We start from the raw sequence: 24,097 nt of genomic DNA, 5'->3' as shown, positions 1-24,097 counted from the left end.
AAATCGTGTAATAGTCATGATAAGGCCCGGGGAACACGTCGAACACCCCGGGAGGGACCAATGTAAGTTGTGAAAACTTACAGAACTAGCACGGGGCTTTCGGTTTGAAAACTAAGTCCGAAACGGTACTTTTCTCAAACCTAAGCACGAAAATAGTCCATCGGGGGGCCAAAATCGGGTGACAGTCAAGAGAGAAACACTGCTTTAAACACCTAGGGAGGGACCAACGCGAGTTGTGGAAACTTACCGAACTCGCATGGGACTCCCGGTTTGAAAACTAAGTAAGAAAATGCACTTCATAAACACTTAAGTTTGAAAATAGGCCATTGGGAGCACCTAAAATCCTGTAACAGTCCCGAGAAGGCACGTGGAACACCTCCAACACCTCGAGAGAAACCAATGTAAGTTATGGAAACTTACCGAACTAGCGCGGGACTTCCGGTTTGAAAACGAGGTGGGAAAAGGTACTATTTTCACACTTAAGCTTGAGAATAGGCCTCGGCGGGCCGAAATCGTGTAACAATCACGAGAAAGCCCGGGAAACACCTCGAACATCTCAGGAGGGACCAATTTGAGTTGTGAAAACTTAACGAAGAGGCACGGGACTCCCGATTTGAAAACTAGGTCGGAAAATACACTTTTCTAACACTTAAGCTTGGAAGTAGGCCATCAGGGTGGGAAAATTATGTAATAGTCACAAGAAGGGCCGGGAACACCTCAAACACTTCGGGAGTGACCAACGCGAGTTGTGAAACTTACGGAACTAGCACGGGACTCCCGGTTTGAAAACTAAGTTGGAAAGAGACACTTTTTCACACTTAAGCTTGGAAATAGGACCACCGGGGGGGGCCAAAGCCGTGTAACAGTCACGAGAAGGATCGGGAAATGCCCCAAACGCCCCGCGAGGGACCAATGTAAGTTGTGAAAACTTACGGAACTCGCACAGGACTCCCGGTTGGAAAACCAAGTCCAAAACGGCACTTTTCTCGCACCTTAGCTTGAAAATAGTCCATCGGGGGGCCAAAATCGTGTGACAGTCAAGAGAAGGTCCGGGGAACACCGCTTTAAACACCTAGGGAGGGACCAGCGCGAGTTGTGAAAAGTTACGGAACTCGCATGGGACCCCCGGTTTGAAAACTAAGTCAAAAAATGCACTTCCTAAACACTTAAGTTTGAAAATAGGCCATCGGGGTCCTCCCAAAATCCTGTAATAGTACCGAGAAGGCCCGTGGAACACCTCTAACACCTCGGGAGAAACCAATGTAAGTTGTGGAAATTGACGGAACTAGTGCGGGACTTCCGGTTTGAAAACGAGGTGGGAAAAGGTACTATTTTCAAACTTAAGCTTAAGAATGGGTCTCGGCATGCTGAAATCATGTAACAGTCACGAGAAGGCCCGGGGAACACCTCGAACATCTCAAGAGGGACCAATTTGAGTTGTAAAAACTTAACGAAGAGGCACGGGACTCCCGATTTGAAAACTAGGTCAGAAAATACACTTTTCTAACACTTAAGCTTGGAAGTAGGCCATCAGGGGGCCAAAATCATGTAACAGTCGCAAGAAGGGCCGGGAACACCTCAAACACATCGGGAGTGACCAACGCGAGTTGTGAAAATTACGGAACTCGCACGGGACTCCCAGTTTGAAAACTTAGTTAGAAAGAGACACTTTTTCGATACGTAAGCTTGGAAATAGGACCACCGGGGGCGGGCCAAAACCGTGTAACAGTCACGAGAAGGATCGAAAAATGCCCCAAACACCTCGGAAGGGTCCAAGGATAATCAATATTGCTTACCAACAACAAAATATGTTTACTGGATTTTATAATTCAGAATGGGAAAAGTGGATAATCAAATTAAAGTCACACACAGCTCCATAAAAGACAACTTTGGGGCAGAACTTAATTTATATGACACAAAATACAACAATTATTTCGTTAATTTAAATACAACAATTATTTCGTTATTTCGTTAATTTTTACGACATGCATTAAATGCATGTCTTAGTACATTCTACGACATTTTTTTTTTATAAGCCGTTAATGTTTTGTCAATAACAGCATACATACCATGTAAGTCGTTAATTCATATATTTATGGCATGCAAAAGTATGCCGTAAAAAATATATGTTTTCACAACTTACAAAAATATGTCGTAAAATATTTGCACTTAAGACGTCATGTATTTCATGTTATAAAATATTATAATTTTACATGACATGCTAATGAATGTCGTGAAAACTTCTTTAAGAAAATAAAAAAAAAAATTCAATCCGATTTTTTTATGACATGCAAAAGTATGCCGTAAAAAATGTATATTTTCACGGCATACAAAAATATGTTATAAAATATTTGCATTTAAGACAACATGCATTTCATGTCGTAAAATATTAAATTTTATATATTTTGAATTTAGTGATTGTTTTAGAAAATTAAAAAATATTTTCCTTCTAAGTATATGAAAATTATTTGAATTTAAAAAGTAAAAAAAAATATTTAAAAACTTACGCCATACTCTCTCTCATTTTAGATCCATACCTGTTTTTGTCCCAAACCTTCTCATTCTCTAGAGAAATTATATTTTAATTATAAATAATAAAAACAAAATTCTAGGTGTCCTTAGATATTTATAAATTCAAGATGTTTTTTTTACCAAATTATATTTTAATAATAAATAATAATAAAAAAGTTCTACATGTTCTTAGATATTTATAAATTTCTAGTAAATATGACAGTTTTTTTATTTTTTCCCCCAATAAACTAGATATTCTGTTTATAATCTACATTTTTTTAATACAAAAATAATTTATAAACTCATACTTGAAATCTTTTTATCTACAATTTTTTCCTTCAATTTTTATTTATTTTTATTTTTTAGGCAAAGGATTGAACAAAGCACTTGGAAAATTTCTATGGTAGCATACATACATCATTCTCATACCCCCCTCCCCTCTCTCTCTCTCCATCGGCGTTTCACACAAACACACGAGTGCCACCACCAACCACTGTTCCTCCGATTCAGAAACATGAACGCATCTTTGGCATTTGGAGTTTGATTCCCCTCCATAAATCCGCCGCTGCCGCCATTGGCCTCGGCATCTCCGACGACAAATTTCTTCTACGGCGAGGTCGTTCGATTTCGATTTCTTTGTGAGTTCGATTCATCGTCTCTCTCTTTAGACTCTGTTTCTTTACATAAATAAATCAATCGTATACAATTTTTTATTTGTCTGATTATTTTCTTAACTGATTATTTTCTCCATAAATCGTTTTGTAATTTATGATTATTTTCTTAACTGATTTGTAGTTTAAATTACACAAATCCAGATCCTCCTCTCTCATTCACCAGGTAACTAATTCATACTTTTAGAGAGAGAAATGAAATAGCAATTTCATATTTGATCGAACATTGGTTTGGAGGAAATCGAAACACTTAGATTTGTCTAAAATTGTTGTGTTTTGTTGCTTTGTTTCTATATTGATTCACTGAACTACATCATTTTCTCCTGTGGTTGAAGAAAACTCAACCTCAATTTTTTAAATATTAACTATAAGAATCTACAACCTTTTGCAATTGCATTCATGTGGCTTAAAATCAAAATCTTCTAGTTGATGTGATCTTTTCTTCCTCACTGGACATAGTAATGAAAATAATGATAAAACTGATGCAGGGAAGGGTAATACCCTATAATTTTTTTTTATCACGAATAGTTATTCAAAGCCTTTCTAGTTCGTCCCTCCCATAAAACACTAAAATGTGTCCAAAATATTTTTATTAAGAAACAGATTCATACATACATCCAGTGTGACCTCATCTATTAGCAAATATATGAATATGTGATATTTAAATGATTGTTACTCTTACCCCGTAGTTGTATAATTACACTTTGAAATTTGTTTTTAGTTTTCAAAATTACAAATGAGGAACAATTTTGATTTTTGACAATTTTGATTTTTGAATACCTTTCATTGGAAGTTGACTCATTTATTGGTGGGATTTTTTAATTTCATTTATAATGATGATCATAATGTTTTTGATTGATATATTTTATGAGAAACAATATTGCAAGTTTTTCACAAGTTAACAGAATAAACAATGTGGCTCTCAAATTATAAGACTAGTTTTGTTTGTGAGAGCATATGCATGTGTCAATCTAATAGGCTGATTCAATCATGTGATAGTTTATTTTGTTTTTGCTATTTTTCTAATCAGTTAGTTCTTAAGTGCTTACACTTGCCTTTTGTTTTAGTTTCTCTCCTTATAAATATATATATATTTTTTTAAAGGTTTGGGCAATCGCAGACTCCAAACGACAAGGATTTCTAGGTTTTAAGGAGTTCATTACTACGATTCAGGTTGTACTTTGTGAGCTGTTTCTTGTGTTTTTGTTAACAAATTGGTAGAGATATGACATTTGTTTTATTGTTACAATGACAGTTGGTGTCTCTAGCATAGATAGGACATGAATTAAACAAAGATCTCCTTAAAGTGACGGGTAATTAGATTTAGTATGCAAGTGGTATTTAGTATTTGAGTAGCATATGCTACTAGATAACTTCTCTTTTTACTTTTGATGTATAAGCTTAGGTTTTTTATTCATCTCATTAGTGTTTGATTTTTAAAGAAGAACCAGTACACAAGATATTACGGCCTTACTGCTCACATGAGGCTAAGTTCTCTACTTATTTTTTCTTAAACAAAAATTGTCTAACATTAAGAACTTTTGGCATTAGAACCTTGGGTTGTAGAGTTCCTTAGAGAATGCTGCTTAAGCATACACTCCCTTAATCCATAGGAGAATTCAACTGAAATTTAGAATGAATGCAGAAAGATTTTAAAGAAGAAATGCTGGTGGCAAGTACATGTATTAGGTTCTAATATCGATATGATCCAAGTGGACAAAGTGTTGCATGTAATACTTTCAATTTTGATAAAATGAGATGTTTGAAAAAAAATCCTAAAAATATACTCTTTGATTTAATGAACTCAAATCCCTTTATCGATAAGGTAATTGTCATTATATTTCACTAAGTACGTTAAAAAAAAAAACCAGGTTGTAGAGAAAGCGAATATCATGTCACTTTGTGTGCCCTTCACACTATGACCTTTGGGTTTAAAGAATTTGGCCCTCTTGAAGTTGGAATTTGGATATACTCTTGTAGATGAGGCTTGTCTCTTGTTGAGTTCAGGGTTCGTGCTTTAACACTTCCAGTACATTGTTACTTTGATATTTGACTTAAGTTGATGTGATTTTCTTGTTTTACTTTTACAGATGACAGAGAGGTTATAAAACCACCATTGATGGAAGGTTTGGATGACTTGTTAGCAGTAAGTAGTCCTATTATTTATTCTTTTATAGTTACTTCAAAAGGAGACTTTTAGTTCCATTGACCTTTTATTGGTGCTCAAGCATAAGGGTTCTAAAAGCAATGACAATTATGAGGCAAATGGTTAGTACAAATTCTCAAATTTTGACATAAAAATGACATTGTTTCAATTCATTTAAAATATTTTTTTGATGTCAATGTAGGAAGTACTATGCTACAACCATCTTTGTCAGTAAATTTGTTTATATCAAAATCTACCAAGAAGGTAATAATTTTTTTATTATTACAAAAATCAAAAACAAATATCTCACCAACCCACTTCCCTACCTAAAAAATACTATTACATATCAAATAGACACATGGATTAGAAAAAAAAAATTAAAAAAATCCTGATAGTAACACTTGACCATAATCATGACTTGCATTTGCCAAACAATATTTTCTTATTTTAAAACACAAAATAATAGAATTAACATTAATTAATACACTTAAAATCTACAAATTTAAAAACAAAAAAATCTACAAATTTAAAAAATCTACAAATTCACACAATGTTGTTTTGACATTTTTGAGTGCTTTGTTTTGGTGGTCAAAATATTCAAAGTATTTATGAGATTGAAGACATTACTTGGTAATTTTAAAATATTATCATATGATATTTTAAATTAAGGATCATGTAAACATGTGTGTTTAGGGCATATATTAAGAATGTTTACAAAAGTAAATATTTGATATTACACATAATTTGTACATAATATATATTTAAAAAAAATTATAAAAAAAATCTTTAATTTGATGTGATTAATTTATGGGTAAATTACATTGGTGGTCCTTACATTTTGCCCATCATTTTAGTCCATCTATTTTCAATTGGCTCAATTTTGACCTTTAATTTTAAAATTTGTGTCATTTTGGTCCGATTGATAATGCTGTTATTGTTTTTTATGAAAAATAATCATTGAATTAATTGAGTTTAATTTACTAAATTTAGTAAATTTATAATTTTACTCTAAAAAATATGATAGATGCACTTATATGCATATTTTTCATAAAAAAACATATTAAGAGTTATAATCAATTGGACTAAATTAAAATAAAATTATAAATTCAGGATCAAAATCAAACAAATTAAAATTATGGAGATCAAAACGACACAAAAATCAAATTACAAGGATTATTGTCGCAATTTGCTCTTAATTTATACATTGAATTCAATTCATGACTTTTTGAAGTTAATATTTTAAAATGTTAAGAAAAAAATATGTAAAAAATAACAATTAGTAATTAATTAATAATTAATGTGTTTTACAAATACTAATTAGTTATTAATTAATTTGTTTTACCAGTTCGAGGACAGGAAGGGCCAGGCTGGGCCAGGCTACCTGCGAGTCGTAATCGACCACCGATCCCAAATGGTATCCCAAGGGAGGAGAAGGGGAACATCCAATGGTTCAGCTTCAATCTGACTAGCCAAAAACACACATGAGCCGTCGATTGTTTGTATAAATCATCCTCATCAATACCAAGACCAAAACCAAAGGCAAGACCCGTTTAGAATGAATCTAGCCTAATATTCGACTCACAGAGAGAGGGCCTTTTGTTTCTCTCTCTCTCTCTCTCAGTGTGGGGTTGTAAGAGGAGAGTATACGAACACGAGGGGTAAGTAAGAGAGAGAGAGAGAGAGAGAGAGAGAGAGAGAGAGCATACAAGCAAGCAGCACAAGGCAAAGCTAATTCTCTCTCAGTAAGGTGAGGATGGTTTTCTCTTTTGTCTACTGATTTGTTTTTATGCTCTGGTTTTAGTTGAAATTTTGTGATCTATCTTGTACTAACTAATCTTCCTTTCAAAATCACTACTTTTAATTGTTATCTTATTAATAGTGTTAAGGGTTTTGGATTGTAATGCATTATGCTCCTGTTCTTGCTATTTGTGTCTTGATTGATCTCAAGACTCTAAACCTAAAGTTGTAAACTGGTTTTGGAATAAATAAATAAATAAATAAAAACCAAAAGTTACGCTTCTTTTAGGATTTAAATTTGGTTAATCCATCTCGCTTTCTCAATTCAATTCATTATCTGTCTCTAAACGTTCTTATTTCGCTGAAGTTACTTGATCTTTGTTAACAAGTTTTAATCTTGCTAGATCTCATGGGATTTTTCTCTCATGGTTGTTTGTTTGGATGTTTTTCTGTAACGCCCTCAAAATACACAATAAATATGATCCAAAGCATACATAATTAGTAACATAAATAAGAGTAAATAAGAAAGTTTAATATAAATAAATGTCCTATTGGCTTACACTTTTCCAAACCTTGACTTAGTTACAACAAAAGTGAGCTTCACTCATTACATCTTAAGCCCTTGGCTTTACAAAAATATATAATCAAAATAAAAAGCTCTTGCTCCAGAAAATCTTTCCAATGCTATTGCCGTGGTGGAGGCATTCCATTATTACCTGAAAATGTTTTTCCCAAATAGGGTGAACCACAACCCAGTAGGAATCATCTAACACAATATATGAAGTTTAGCATAGATATAAGTACAAAGTGCATAAACAATGCTTGTAGTAAAACTTTTCACAACTTTATATACTCATAAGATATCAATTCGATGTCTTAATCCATTTACTTTCAATTCATATTCCGTTCACTTATCTGTCTCAATTCATGAGTCAATTTCGTTATTTTTCTATAATCGAACTGAGGCTACAACTCAATAATTTTCAAATCATACAACACATATGCATAAAACACTTCAAAACTTCCATTTCACGGATATTTCGTTCTCAGGCAACCGTTAAACGAGACCCATGTAAAGGTAGGCTATGTAAGCATTACAATTGCCATTTTGCGGATATTTCGTCTGCGGCTAGGCACCCATGTATAATTTCGGGACTCTCACCCAGGACACTCTGACCAACTTAATTATAATGGAGTCCATTCCCTTTCTCCTCCCAAACAAACATACATATACAATGTATTAAAACATATAGTCACACGTGGAGTACGTCCCCTTTCTCCTCCCAAACAAACATGCATATACAATGTATTTAAACATGGCCATATTCGATGACATCCATCAAAAGATTAGTTTCAATTCACCTAATCCACATGCAATTTCTACAACAATCAAAGCTATCCTCCACCGATAGTCCAATACAGTTATATCTAAACAGATATTCGATCTCAAATAGATAGTTTATTCCAAACTTCCAAAGGTGTGAAGTAATACATATTCAATTTCACAATTATATCAAAGATCATCCAATTTTACATTTTCAATGCCAATTTCAATCATTTATACAAATTAACAATTTGATTCAATTAGGGAAAAAACCCCCTTTTTCCAAGTACCCAATCCAAGTACCAAAATTTACCATTTTGACACAACACGATCATATTTTCAGTCCCAAAACTCATTTATTTCATATTTACCAAAAACCCCTATTTTACATTTCACCCCCAAACTCTAGGTTTAGTCAAACTATTCTCAAATCTCACCATTGTTACATAATAACAAATAATTAATCTAAAAATCATATAAGAGTGTAGAAAAATCCCTACCTCAAAGGAAAAAGATGAGCTAAACAAGAGAGAAACTCCAAGAACACCGAAACCCACTTCTGTTCGGATCAAAATGTAGATGTTGAGGTGCTCTAGCTTTTTCTCAAAGACACTAGGGTGGAAATCCCAACGGATCTAGATGAAATCTTAGAGAGAATGTGTGGATCTAGGTTTTTTGGGAAGTTTGAGAGAGAGAGAGAGAATAAAAAGTCATTCAAGATGTCATCTTCACGAACTGTTATACATGTAGTCTGTTCGAATGTGAAAAATGATGCTTGAGCGTCAGACATAAAGGCCCGCTCGAGCGTGGAAAGTTACGCTCGAGCGTGAAATACACATTTCTAGAAGTTTTGCAGACGAAGGACCCCACTCAAGCTTGGGACTAGACGCTCGAGCGTCCGATGCACTCTCCCAGTATTTGTAGACCTGCAAAAGAAAATATTGAGAGTTAACAGATCTCGCCCGAGCGCAAGAGTGGCCGCTCAAGCGGAGGAGCAAAAGTTGTGAAGCCCGCTCAAGCGCAAGAATGCCCACTCGAGCAGAAGAGCCAAAATCTGGGCATCACAAGCTTGGAAAAACAAGCAACCAACCTGTTCCAAATGCACAAATACAACCCGATAAGCAAGATAGAGGGGAGACAACTGAAACAAGATATGGATAACAATTCTAAACCATACCAACCCAAGTCCGGAATATAATAAGTGATGGGTCAAAACCGGAATCGCTATAACCTTTCCCCCTTAAGGAATTTCGTCCCCAAAATTACAAATCAAGTTCAAAATCACAACTAAACCATTCACAACCAGGTTTATTCTTACAAGTTCATCACCATGACTCATTCTCCAGTCATCCATTCCCATCGACTCGATACACAAGCCCCACATTGAAAGTACATTTTACAAATTCCAAACATTTGCAATGTTTAAAACAAGATGCAAGTTTTCAAATTTATTTATTTATTTATTTATTTTTAAACATAGCATATACAATGCTTCCAAAAGTGATACAATACATATGATACTCCATATCCTCAAACATAAGCAATGTTTATATTGAATACATATTTCCAAAATACCCATAATATATACAATGTTCACATAATCTAAAACATATGCAATGCTTATATTTTTCATTACCATAATCAAAATCTCAGTGCATGTTTAGGCATCAACAAACAAGTCCAGATATTTCTCTCAGACTTCCAATTCACGTTCCCAAGTTGCTTTCTCAACTCCGTGATGTTTCCACAACACTTTTACTAAGGGGATTGTCTTGCCTTGCAAGACGTGATCCCGTCTATCCAAGACTATCATTGGTCTCTCCTCATACGAGGCATCCTCATCTATCTCTAAGTCGGTCCAATCCAATACATGCGATGAATCCGGCTCATATTTCTGAAGCATACTAATATAAAACACGTCATGAACCCCGGAAAGCTGTGGCAGTAACACCAAACAGTAAGCAACCTCCACAATCCGATCAAGGATCTCAAAAGGGCCATTAAATCGAGGAGATAACTTCCTACTATTTCCAAATCTCATCAAACCTCGTTTAGGTGATATCTTCAGAAAGACATGATTTCCCACCTCAAAAGATAAAGGTCTCATCCTATGGTCGGCATAACTTTTTTGGCGACTCTGAACCATAACCAACCTCTTATGGATAAGTGCCACTTTCTCCGTCGTTTCTCACACCAAATTTGGGCCTAACAAAGGTGCATCACCCACCTCAGCCCAACATACCAGGGATATACACGGTCGGCCATACAAGGCCTCAAGCGGTGCCATGCCAATACTCGATTGAAAGCTGTTATTATAGGCAAACTCCACTAAGGACAAGTGCCTCTTCCACGAACCCTTGAAATCAAGCATACAACCTCAGAGCATATCCTCAAGGATCTAAATGGTACGCTCGGATTGCCCGTTAGACTGAGGATGATATGTAGTACTAAAGGTCAATCTAGTGCCCAAGGCACTCTGCAAACTCTGCCACAATCGGGCTGTGAAACGCGGATCTCTATCCGAAACAATTGTCATAGGGACTCCGTGTAACCTCACTATGTCCCTAATGTACAGGTCGGCAAGATAGTCTACTGAATCGCCTACACGCATAGTTATGAAATGTGCAGACTTGGTTAACCAGTTAACTACCACCCAAATGACATCACTACCCCGTTGAGTCCTTGAAAAACCCACAACAAAATCCATCATGACATGCTCTCACTTCCACTCGGCTATAAGCAAGGGTTACAACAGACCCGCTGGCCTCCGATGCTCGGCCTTCACTTGCTGACAAGTAAGGCACTTTGATACAAACACGGCTACATCCTTCTTCATATATCTCCACCAAAACTGGCGACTCAAATCATGATACATCTTTGTGCCTCCCGAATGCACCGCAAGGCGTGAATGATGAAACTCTCGGTGTAGCAACCCTCACCTTACTCTTGTCAAACTTGCATACATTCATGCATGATCTCGTCTTGTTATGTTGTTTGCAAGTTTTGCCTTGCCTTGTTTTGTTTAAGTATTGCTTGCATGATTTTGTTCCTTGCTTGGTGTGTAGCCGAGGTCATCTTGAGCTTAGTTCACCTCTGAACCTTTGTACTTAGAACTGTTTGGAACCATTTGGTCGACCCCCTTCTTCACCCCGGGCATGTTTGCCGAGATGTTTTGCACTTAGTGATCATTGTCCTTGGGCAGGTATGGCCTAGACCGAGGTGTGGCACACCCCGGCCAAGGTGTGGCACAGCTTAGTCAAGTGTCGTCTTCCCTAGCTGATGTCTTTGTTACACTGTTGCCGAAGCTTTGACTTAAGCCGATGTCATTACTTGCCGATATGTCTTGCCGTCTAGCTTGTTGAATACGCTTTGTCATAGACTTGTCTTATCAATCAGTCACCTTTTGAGTTGAACCAACCCAGTAGCGCCACGTGTCCGAGCTGATTGTTAAGATAGCCGGCAGACCAAGAAACAAATCATTTCGTCTCAAATCTTTGCCTTTAGAGAGAGAAGCTCTAGAGAAAGGAGGAGAAGTTCTTGAGTGAGAATAGATCTTCCAAGCTTGATCTTCGAGGTTTGAACCGTTGGATTCGAGTTTTGAGGTTAGAATCTTAACCTACTCTTGTTGCTCTTATTGATCATCTAGCTGCATTGCATGATCGAATCTGTTTTGCATGTCATGCATCGATTTGAAGTTGGTTTCAGAAGAGAAAGATGGTATTTATGTGTTCTTGAAGAAAAGTCTCGTTTTGATCCGAAAGTTTGGAACCAGAACCATGTTTTGTGTTTGTTCCTGCATGATCTTCTTGTATGGGTACCCAGGTCCATGTTTTGAACTCATGGCATGAAATCTCTTATTTTTGTAACAAGTTATGATCTTTGCATTCATCTTCTTCATGATCATGTTCTTCATGTTCTTCAAAGGGAAACCCAGGTTTTCCCGACTTTGCTTTTGAATGAGGCCATCAGGACCACACCCCGGCAAGGAGGTGTAGGACCTCGGCAAAGACCTGATTGGTACCCAGTGTGTTTTCATGAGACGGGAGCAGTGTTTAAACTCCCAACATGTTTTTCTTTGTTATTGACTTGGACCTGGTGAGAATGTCGGGATCATTTGCATGCACATAAAGCTTGTTTTGAGAATGTGATTGCCATGTGATTGTAGGTCCTTGATCTTTGCTTTGAGCCTACACCCGAGAAAATCTAAGTGAGTGGTGCTTTTAATAAAGCTATGTTATACTGTTTGATAAATCTTGCTTTGCTTTGTTTTGACGAAAATATTTGTTAAGCATGAATGAATAGCTCTGTTTTGATGTATTAAGTATAAGCTTTGTTTTGATGTCATCCTTGAAAAGTCCCTTGTGCTGGAGGACTCTAAACTTTCACAGCACTAAGTGTAAAAGGATACGGTCCTTTCTTGGAAAGACTATTGTGTTAAAGCGGGCTACGGGCCTAAGTAACACAAGACCATCGTGTTAAAAAGAGCTACGGGCTTAAGTAACACAAGTCCCTTGTGCTGGAGGACTATAAACTTTCGCAGTACCTTTGACTAATCGATTACGGATCATGCAGTCTCTTGTTTTGCCACTGACGGTTTACCGTGTGGACTTGTTTGTTCGGAAAGCTTGATTTATGTTTTGCCGATGCCAGTAAGCATCCCTTGAGACTTGTAAGACTTGTTAGATGAATACGGTTCATCTCTTGTTTTGATAAAGTTTTGATGTGTTTTGTTCTGAAAGGATCTCGGCTAATATCCGTATGGTTTTTGGGCATGTTTTGTTTTGGAAAGACTCCGGCTATATTCATGCAAAACCTTTATTATTTGTACCATTCACTGAGTATCCAAGCTCACCCTCTCTATATATATGTAGGTGATGAGCAGGACGTCGGCGACGCCTAGAATGTGTTTTTGAAAGCTTGTTTTGGATCCATGATTTTGTCGGCTTTGTTTTGTATTCACGTCGGCGATGTCATTTCTTTTATGTCGGCGAATCTTGGAAATCATGCTTCTTGGCTTGTATTCACTGTATTTTGTATATGTCGGCTCGAGAAGCCTTTTGATCAAGATGTAATACGTATTTTACTTTGTTGTATTCAAATTGTAAAGCTTTTTAAAGATGTATGCCATTTCATTGGACTTACGCATTGCTCTTATGGACCACTTGTATTTTGATTTATTGCTTCCGCATTCGTGAGCCCCGTTTATTATATTCTGATTGAGTAAATTTTTTGAAAGTTGGCCTTCGGTAATCTCGGATTACTGGCCATCACGGCACCAAACTACTAGGGGCGGTTTGGGGTCGTGACACTCGGAGTACTTTCTCTCAGTAAGACTCCGGCATGAACAAATGATCTCGGTATCTCACACTCTGGTCAGGATATACAATCAAGCCTCTTTCTACCTTTCCACTGGAGATCTTCTCCCTGATGGTTTCTACCTCAAGATCACCCCTCTGCGTTTCTAACACTCGGTTCACAAGTGTAGGTTGTGCAATTACTGAAAACAAGACTGCAGACTCAACAAACTCGCCCAGGTGCAAGTCAAACTCATTAAAAGTACCCAACATCTCCTATTCTCGGATGGAAATACAAGCTATGTTACTAATAGATTTCTCACTCAATGCGTCGGCCACAACATTGGCCTTCCTAGGATGATAATGTAATTCAAAATCATAGTTCTCTATGAATTCTATCCACCTCCTCTACCTCAAATTTAAGTCTTTATGTGTAAACAGATACTTCAGACTCTTGTGATCAGAGAATATCTCAAATTTCTCCCCATACAAATAGTGCCTCCAAATCTTTAAGACAAATATCACTGCTGCTAACTCTAAGTCATGAGTAGGGTAATTCCTCTCGTGTGTTTTCAACTGCCGTGAGCCATAGGCTACTACCTTCCCTTCTTGCATCAACACACAACCCAAACCTTCTCGTGAGGCATCATAATAAATTGAATAACCCAAACCCCTCTTCGGAATAATCAAGACTGGAGCAATGGTAAGGCTAACCTTAAGCTCTTGGAATGACTTCTCACAAGTCTCATTCCACACAAACTTAACTCCCTTTCTCGTCAGTCTAATCAAAGGTGAGGCTAGCCTAGAGAAATCCTTCACGAACCAACAGTAATACCCGGCCAACCCCAAGAAACTACGAATCTCAAAAGCATTCTTAGGTTGTGCCTAATCTTGTATTGCCTCTATCTTGGATGAATCTACAGTCACCCCTTCCCCGGATACCGCGTGGCCTAAGAACTTAACCTCTTTCAGCCAAAACTCACATTTCCCAAATTTAGCATACAGTTTATGGGCTCTAAGCAATTCAAGCATTACTCATAAGTGTTCCTCGTTTTCCTCCTCGGACCGTGAGCAAATCAGAATGTTGTCCACAAAGATGACCACGAAATGGTCTAGAAACTCACAAAAGACCCGATTCATCAAATCTATAAACATAGCTGGAGCATTGGTTAGCTCAAAAGACATTACTAGGAACTAATAATGGCCATACCGCGTATGGAAGGCCGTCTTCGAGATATCCTCCTTCCTTACCCACAATTGATGATAACCCGACCTCAGGTCTATCTTAGAGAAACAACAAGACCCCTTCAACTGATTGAACAAATCATCTATATGAGACATTAGGTTCTTGTTCTTAACAGTAACCCGGTTTAATTTTCGGTAATCAATGCAAAGTCGCAAGGCTCCGTCTTTCTTTTTAGCAAAGAGGGACGGCGCTTCCCAAGGTGAAGTGCTAGGGCGGATAAAACCCTTATCTAATAACTCCTGGAGTTGAACTTTCAAGTCACTCAACTCAGCAGGTGCAAATCAATACAGTGCCATAGAAATCGGTGACGTGCCAGACACTAGATCAATAGAGAACTCGATCTCTCGGTGAGGTGGTAAACTAACAAGATCTTCGGGAAAGACATCCGGGTATTCACAAATTACCCTTGGCAACTCAACTCGGACTTCGTCACACTCACCACTCAAGAAGTTAGCAAGGAGACAACTGAGTTCACTCCACCCACGCGGATCATATACGGGTGATAAAACTCTATCTACCCAGTCCCTCAAGAAATAAAAGCGATCACCGCTCAAGGTACATATAGTAACCCTCTGACGGTAGCAATCTATAACAGTCCGGTATGGCGATAACCAGTCCATACCCAAAAAAAAATCAAAACTAGTCATATCAAGTGAAACAAATGCAAACGGAAGTCGATTACCGACGACCTCTATATTACAACCCCGACGCCCATGTTTCAAGATAACCTCACCACCAATAGGTGACTCTACACAAGTAGGAGATGCTAACTGTGCCAACTCCAACCCCAAAATCGATGTAAATGCAGACGAAATAAATGAATGTGATGTACCCGTATCAATCAACACATTAGCAACTGAATTGCAAAACAAGAAGGTACCTTTCACTACAGATGGAGTAGGTACAATATCTGGCGCTGTAACTGCATACACACGCCCTGTAGGTCTCTGCTCAACCTGCTCACCCCTTGGAACATACGCCTAATGCACTGACTGAGCTGAAGAGGCTCCCTGATTGGCCCTCGAGGCCTGCGTAGACGGTGCTAGCTGGTGACTCTGTGTCTACTTCGAACCAGACACACCAGATATGCCACCCAACTGTGGGCAAGACCTCTTCAGGTGCCCCGCCTGCCCACACTAGTAACAAGTGGGCGGCTGCCTTCTATTCTGACTCTGGCCCTGAGAACGAGCCGAAGACGAAGTTGCTTGCTGCCCTCCTCTCTGCAGGCAAGCTAGAGACTTGTGGTCCAACTGACCACATTTGAAGCAAGTCACATTACTTTGACCACCTCTCCCAAAACCCAAACTCGGCATTGGAAAAGTTGACCTCGACTGTACTCCTTGGGACTGCTGAGTACTGCTGAGGTTTAGAACTTCTCTGCTTCTTACCGTCCCCCTGGCTATCCTGACTTCTCTTGGAGACCCCATCCTTTCCTCCTCGGTCTGCATGATAGTCTCAAGATGGGCCACTGCCTCCACAAGGCATCCATAGTCCCTAATCATAGATCTAGCCACCTTGAACATGAGCCCGATCCTCAGCCTCTTCTCAAACTCCAGACAACGGCGCTCTTCAGTCGTCACTAACTCTAGTGCAAACCTAGAGAGACTAGTGAAGGTGGCCTCAAACTCGGCCACTGGTGTGTTCAACTGTTTGAGCTGCAAAAACTGATCTCTTTACTTCTCCCTAATTGTGGGAGGCAAAAACTTCTCCTGGAAGGCGTCAACGAAAGCCTCCTAAGTGCTTCCAATGCGTCCCCGCGCATACTTCCACCACTGACCTGCGTCTCCCTTCAACTGGAAGGATGCCAGGGTCACTCTCAAGCCTCCACTTCGATGCCGAGCATCTCAAAAGTCTTCACCATCTGTTCTAGCCACTCATCTGTTTTCAATGGCTCATTGGGATCACCCAAAAAATCATCCGAATTCGACCAGAGGAACTCTCTCTTTAGAAAACATGGCCCTGTTTCAGCTATCTGGGCCTGGACTTGATTCTCTGCTCTGAGAATGTCCATAGATTTCCTCAATGCTCCGCCCATTTTGCGGGCTAAGGTGCCCATGGCCTGTTGACCTACTGGTTCGGCCTCATTGGACTGACCAACTCCCTCTTTCTGTGCCGAAATTTCATCTGGTATAGGCATTTCGTGCCTCCTAGGCCTACCACGCCTACCTCCATGACCACGTCCTGATATCCTAATGAAAGTGACAAAGAGATTAGCACATTCACAAATGTGTCGAAGCTAACTCACTTATGTCCTAATACATTGGACAACAGTAATTCACTCCACATAAGCACATAATCACGTAAACACATACGAATTTCATCTTCGAATAATGACCGTTCCGGGGCATTGCTAGAGTTCCAATTAGAAATAGCAGTGATCAAGTGCCTTTCTAACAAGACTCCTAGAAACCCGTAGACCCAATCAACGTCCTAGAAATTTAATCCCATACCCAAATAATCACATAAGCATGTTATCACATAAGCACATATCGTTCACACTTAAGTCTATAGCGAGCGAGACAAACCCATTACGATACTAACCACTCCCCATGTACCCAAAGTATTCAAACCCGGTACACTCTGATACCAAGTTATAATGCCCCCAAAATACACAATAAATATGATCTAAAGCATACCTTAGTAGCAGGAATCGTGGAAGGGACTCACGCTTCTGAGGAAGAAGCGCGATTTTGCGCTTCCAATGAAGAATCGCACAAGAATTGCGCTTCTAATACGAGAGAATCGCGCTTCTAATGCGAACGAATTGCGAATAGGGCTGAGACCTTCTCTCACGGTCGATCTCGACTGTCTTTGTCGCTCTCTCTTCTCTCAGTCTTGATCTCCTCTTCGTTTCTCTTTGCCTCTGTTTGCTTCGTCTTTCTCTCCGTCTCCCTCTCTCGTCTCTGTTTGCTTCGTCTCTCTGTTCGTCTCCCTCTCTCGTCTTTGTTCTCCCTCTCTCTCTCTCTCTCACAATCTCTGTTCTCCCTCCCTCTCCCTCTCCCTCTCCCTCTCCCTCTCCGTTTTATATTATATAATATAAATATAATTTATCATATATATATATAATATAATATAATATTTATCATATATAATATAATCTGTCATTGATAATATAATTCTTCTGTCTAAAATAAAAAATTATTTATTAAAATTTATTATTCCTAACTTTTTAACATATAATAAATAAAATAAATCATCTAATTATTTAAAAGAAATCTATTTAAATCATATATAATAAAAAAAAAAGGTTAAAAAATTTATAAAATAAAAGATCTAATTTTTATTTTTTATTTATTTGAACATAATTTATTATTCATTATTTATTATAATAAATAAAATATAATTAATAAAAATAATATATAAGCGCTCCTAATTTACGACTCCTCTAAGTGGCCACGTTTCCACGCTCCCGCCCCCGCTCCCGCTTCGTGCAACTAAGAAGCATACATAATTAGTAACATAAATAAGAGTAAATAATCCGTTCATTTCATGAAGTTAATGATATAAAAGAAAGTTTAACATAAATAAGTGCCCTATTGGCTTACACTTTTCCAAGCCTTGGCTTAGTTACAATAAAAGTGAGCTTCGCTCATTACATCTTATGCCCTTGACTTTACAAAAATATATAATCAAAATAAGAAGCTCTTGCTCCCGAAAATCTCTCCAACGCTATTGCCTTGGTGGAGGCATTCCATCATTACCTGAAAATGTTTTTCCCAAATAGGGTGAGCCATAACCCAGTAGGAATCATCTAACACAATATATGAAGTTTTGTAGAGATATAAAAACAAAATGCATAAACAATGTTTGTGTTGAAACTTTTCACAACTTTATATACTCATAAGATATCAATTCCAAGTCTTAATTCGTTTACTTTCATTTCATATTCCATTCACATATTTGTCTCAATTCATGAGTCAATTTGGTTATTTCTCAACAACCGAACTGATGCTACAACTCAATAATTTTCAAATCATACAACACATATGCATAAAACACTTCAAACTTCCATTTCACGGATATTTCGTTCGCGAACAGCCATCAAACGGGACCCATGTAAAGGTAGGCTATACAAGCACTACAATTGCCATTTTACGAATATTTCATTCACGGGCTAGGCATCCATGTATAATTTCGGGACTTTCACCCAAGACACTCCGGCCAACTTAATTATAATGGAGTCCATCCCCTTTCTCCTCCCAAACAATGTAGTCCATCCCTTTTCTGCTCCTAAACAAACATACATATACTATGTATTTAAACATATAGTCATACGTGGAGTACATCTCCTTTCTCCTCCCAAACAAACATACATATACAATGTATTTAAACACGGCCATATTCAATGACAACCAATCAAAAGATTAGTTTCAATTCACCTAATCCACATGCAATTTCTACAACAATCAAAGCTATCCTCCACCGATAGCCTAATATAGTTATATCTAAACAGATATTTGATCTCAAATAGATAGTTTATTCCAAACTTCCAAAAGTGTAAAGTAATACATATTCAATTTCACAATTTATATCAAAGATCATCCAATTTCACATTTTTAATGCCAATTTCAATCATTTATACAAATTAACAATTTGATTCAATTAGGGCAAAAATCCACTTTTTCTAAATACCCAATCCAAGTACCAAAATCTACTATTTCGACACAACAGGAACATATTTTCAGTCCCCAAACTCATTTATTTCATATTTACCAAAAACTCTTCTTTTACATTTCATCCCCAAACCCTAGGTTTGGTCAAATCCCACCCAAATCCCACCATTGTTACACAATAACAAATAACAAAGCTAAAAACCGTATGAGAGTGTAGAAAAATCCCTACCTCAAAGGAAGAAGATGAGCCAAACAATAGAGAAACTCCAAGAACACCGAAACCCACTTCTATTCGGATCAAAATGTAGATCTTGAGGTACTCTAGCTTTTTCTCAAAGACACTAGGGTGGAAATCCCAACGGATCTAGATGAAATCTTAGAGAGAATGTGAGTTTTAGAGAGAGAATGTGTGGATCTAGATTTTTTGGGAAGTTTGAGAAAGAGAGAAAGAAGAAAAAGTGATTCAAGATGTCATCTTCACGGACAGTTATACACGTAGTGCGCTCGAGCGTAGAAAATGACGCTCGAGCGTTAGACACAAAGGCCCACTCGAGCGTGGAAAGTTATGCTCGTGCATGAAATACACATTTCTAGAAGTTTTGTAGACGAAGGACCCCACTCGAGTGTGGGACTGGACACTTGAGCGTCCAATGCACTCTCCTAGTATTTGCAGACTTGCAAAAGAAAATACTGAGAGTTGACATATCTCGCCTGAGCACAAGAATGGCCGCTCAAGCGGAGGAGCAAAAGTTGTGAAGCCCACTCGAGCACAAGAATGCCCGCTCTAGCGGAAGAGCCAAAATCTGGGCATCACAGGCTTGGAAAAACAAGTAACTAACCTGTTCCAAACGCACAAATACAACCCGATAAGCAAGATAGAGAGGAGACAAGTGAAACAAGATATGGATAACCATTCTAAACCATACCAACCCAAGTCCGGAATACAATAAGTGATGGGTCAAAACCGAAATCGCTATATTTTTTGCTTCCAATTATTTTTCTAGGATATTTTTTGATTCTCTATCACAGCATATTACTAGCTTCATTTTTGTGCTTTTAGTAGTTTAATTGACGATATTTATTTAGTAAAATGTTTATTAATATGCTGTGTTAGTAAAATGCTCTGATATTACTGTTAGAAAAATATAGGTTACCTTAGGTGGAAAAACACCCACACAGTAAGATCTGAAAGTTTGAATTACAAGTCCTTCTTGTTGCAAACTCACGTCAATAGAGAGGCTACTAGAGTTTCCCTTATGGAGCTGTTGGAAATTGGGTCGAGTTTAGAATTCAAACCTAATTGGGTTGCCCATGGTGGCATGACCCGATTAGGAGAGATCCAAATAAAATAATAGATTACATTTTAAGATATGAGATAATCTTGATATGGATAATTGTCAATATATTAGATAATAATTATTAATATGTGATAGATATTATCTGGGATAATACGTCTATCCTATGAGTCTCTTAACTCTCCTACATAAACGGATTTTGGGTTCTGTATTTCATACAACAAAAAAACGATACGTTCTCTCTTCCCATAAACCATTCCGCCTTTGTACTATGAATAGTGTGGGTAGTTCACTAGTAGTGTGAATAGTGTGGTAGTTCACTAGTAGTTCTACTCTACTGCTAGGAATTATTCGAAGACATCAATAGAGGCATGTGATTACCCACATGATCTATGGATTCGGTTTGAACGTGACAGTTATGTCTGAATCCGTTTATTCCACTAATTATTATTTCATATTTTTCCTACAGGAGCACACACTCCAAATTGACAAGGTTGTTGATTCTTTATCACAGCATATTACTAACTCTTTTCCGCCTATTGCTTGTTTTCGCCTCTTGATTAGTATGACATTGATTTGTTTATTGTTTATACTATTAGATTGATGTATCATTAATATTGTTTTATATTATGGCATATTCAAAGTTTTTTTTTGGAGAACGCACATACAGCAAATTTTTTGGTACTCAAAAATAGAAAATAAAATTTCATTTTTTGTAAATGAAATTGACATATTTAGATTGTACTCTCCATAAGCTTTTCATTGATATAAAATAGGCTTTAATCGGAGTTAAATTGAAAAATATATGATTTTTCAAATTTTTTGAGTCAAATATGTATTTTTTGCATACATCAGATTTTTTGGTACCCAAAAACAGAAATTAAATTTCGCTTTTTGTAAATGAAATTGACATATTTAGATTGTACTCTCCATAAGATTTTTATTGATATAAAATAGGTTTTAATCGGAGTTAAATTGAAAAATATATGATTTTTCAAATTTTTTGAGTTAAATATGTATTTTTTGCATAAAGCAGATTTTTTGGTACTCAAAAACAAAAAATGAAATTTCGTTTTTTGTAAATGAAATTTACATATTTAGATTGTAGTCTCCATAAGCTTTTTATTGATATAAAATAGGCTTTAATCGGAGTTAAATTGAAAAATATACAAATTTTCAATTTTTTTGAGTTAAATATGTATTTTCACTGCTACAATAATGCTTAAAGATTACACACGAGGAATTAAAAAATCTCACTTTTAGTAGAAGTATGATTAAAAAAATTAGAATGATATTTTAATCACAATTAATCTAATTAAATGAGATAATATTTATTTTTAATCTTACCTTCCAAATAAATTTGATTATATATATTTTTTAATCACAATTTTTATATAAATGTAATTGGATATATATATATTTTTTAATTTTATTTTTATATCTCTATAAAAACAACACTATTTTTAAAAGTGTTTATATTTATAATTGGTTACAATCGTCAAGATCAATCCATCATCTATACTATTATATTAAGTGAGGCTTGAATTTGGTCTCTTGAAACCTCTACCAATGCTACCACGTGGAATTTATGTGATTTGAAAAAAAAAAAAATATATCCCACGTTTGCCACTTTCTTCCTTAATCAACTACCCAATACAATTTCCTTTTTCTTCCCCTCTCTGACTCTCTCTCTCTCTCTCTCTTTGTTCTCACATTTCTTGGCTCAAAGCTTTCCCTCTCTACCACCCCCAAGTAATCCATGGCCACTGCATCCCCAAAGCTCACTTTCGGAGTCCTCTTTCTCCCTTCGCCGCCGCATTGCCGGAAACTACCGCTATTGCTGCCGTTGCGCCACTTAACCGCCTACCCAGTAAATCCATTAATTTTGATTTCATCCCCAATCTCTCTCCGTAAAATTACGTGTAAGGCTACTGAAGCCTCAGTGGCCGAGGACAAGGGAGGTGGCGGCAGAGGCGAAGTGAGTGATGAGGAGGGGAAGAACTGGGTACTGGTGGTGCCAGTGGCGGCGTTGTCGAAGGAAGAGCGGTGCGTGATAATTCAGGATGGGGAGACTATACTGTTATTGTGATACAAAGATGACATCTTTGCAATTGAGAGCAGGTCTCCTGCTGAGGGCGCTTACTCTGAAGGCTTGCTCAATGCCAATTTGCTTTTCTTTTTTTTTTTAATGCATGTATACGGTCCACCAATTTATATATGTATGTAAGAATGGATGATGTATGTTGGTACTCTTGCCTTTTCTATATATGAATGTGTATATTAATAGATTCTTCAACCTTACATTAAAAACTTAAATTAACTTTAAAATGTGTTTAATTTTGTATCATTTTCAACTTTATCAAACCATAGAGGACTGAGGTGCATTGGGTTTTAAATAGGGACCATTCTTAGTATAAATAAAAAAATTGTTTAATTTTTTATAAAATTTCTTTGATTATAAGTGTTATAAGAGTCGAGTTTGTATTTTTCTATTTTATGTATTTTTATGTTTTTATATTATTTTTTTTATAAAAAACTTATATTCAATTTTTTTTGTTCCTATTTCACCTTTTTAAGCTTTTGTTTGTTTTTATATATAAATTTTATTTTGCTTTTATATATAAATTCTATCTTTAAAAAATTGATTTGTTTGTTCACGTAACTTTTTTTTTGAGTGTCCAGTGCTTTTAATGTTTTTTTTTTAATTATAAAAAAATAGTTTTTCTGGGTTTTGGCTATGGTTTTTTTTTTTTTTTTTTTGTATAAATCTCTTTTTTTGTTACAGTTGTATAAATCACTTTGATTGTAAGTATTTTAATAGTCTTGGGTTTGTATTTTTGTATTTTGTGTGTACTAATTTAATTGTACTTTTAATTTTCTTCATTAAAAAATAAAAAGAGATGAAAAGTTTCATTATATTATCAAGTTCCTTAGGGAAAAAATTTCACTATTATTTTACTTCGTTTATATAAAAAAAAAATTCAATGTAATTGTTTATATTTCTTTGTATATATCAAATCTATTTGAATATAAATATTCTAATAATCTTGGATTTATAGTTTTTAAAAGGAATACTATTATTTTATTTTATTTATATCAAAATTATAAGTGTTATTTATTTATTTTTTTAATAAGTTTGTGATGTGTAATTATTTTTTAAAAAAATAATATTTTTTTTATTTGCACACACATCATGTGTCCGACCGCTAGTAAGGGGTTGTTTGAGATGTCCTAAATAAATGTACTTTTTATCTTTTTAG

The sequence above is a fragment of the Camellia sinensis genome, chromosome 9, assembly GCF_055761805.1.
Source record: "Camellia sinensis isolate YWXY chromosome 9, ASM5576180v1, whole genome shotgun sequence".
Lineage (NCBI taxonomy): Eukaryota > Viridiplantae > Streptophyta > Magnoliopsida > Ericales > Theaceae > Camellia > Camellia sinensis.
This window is presented reverse-complemented; position numbering follows the sequence as displayed.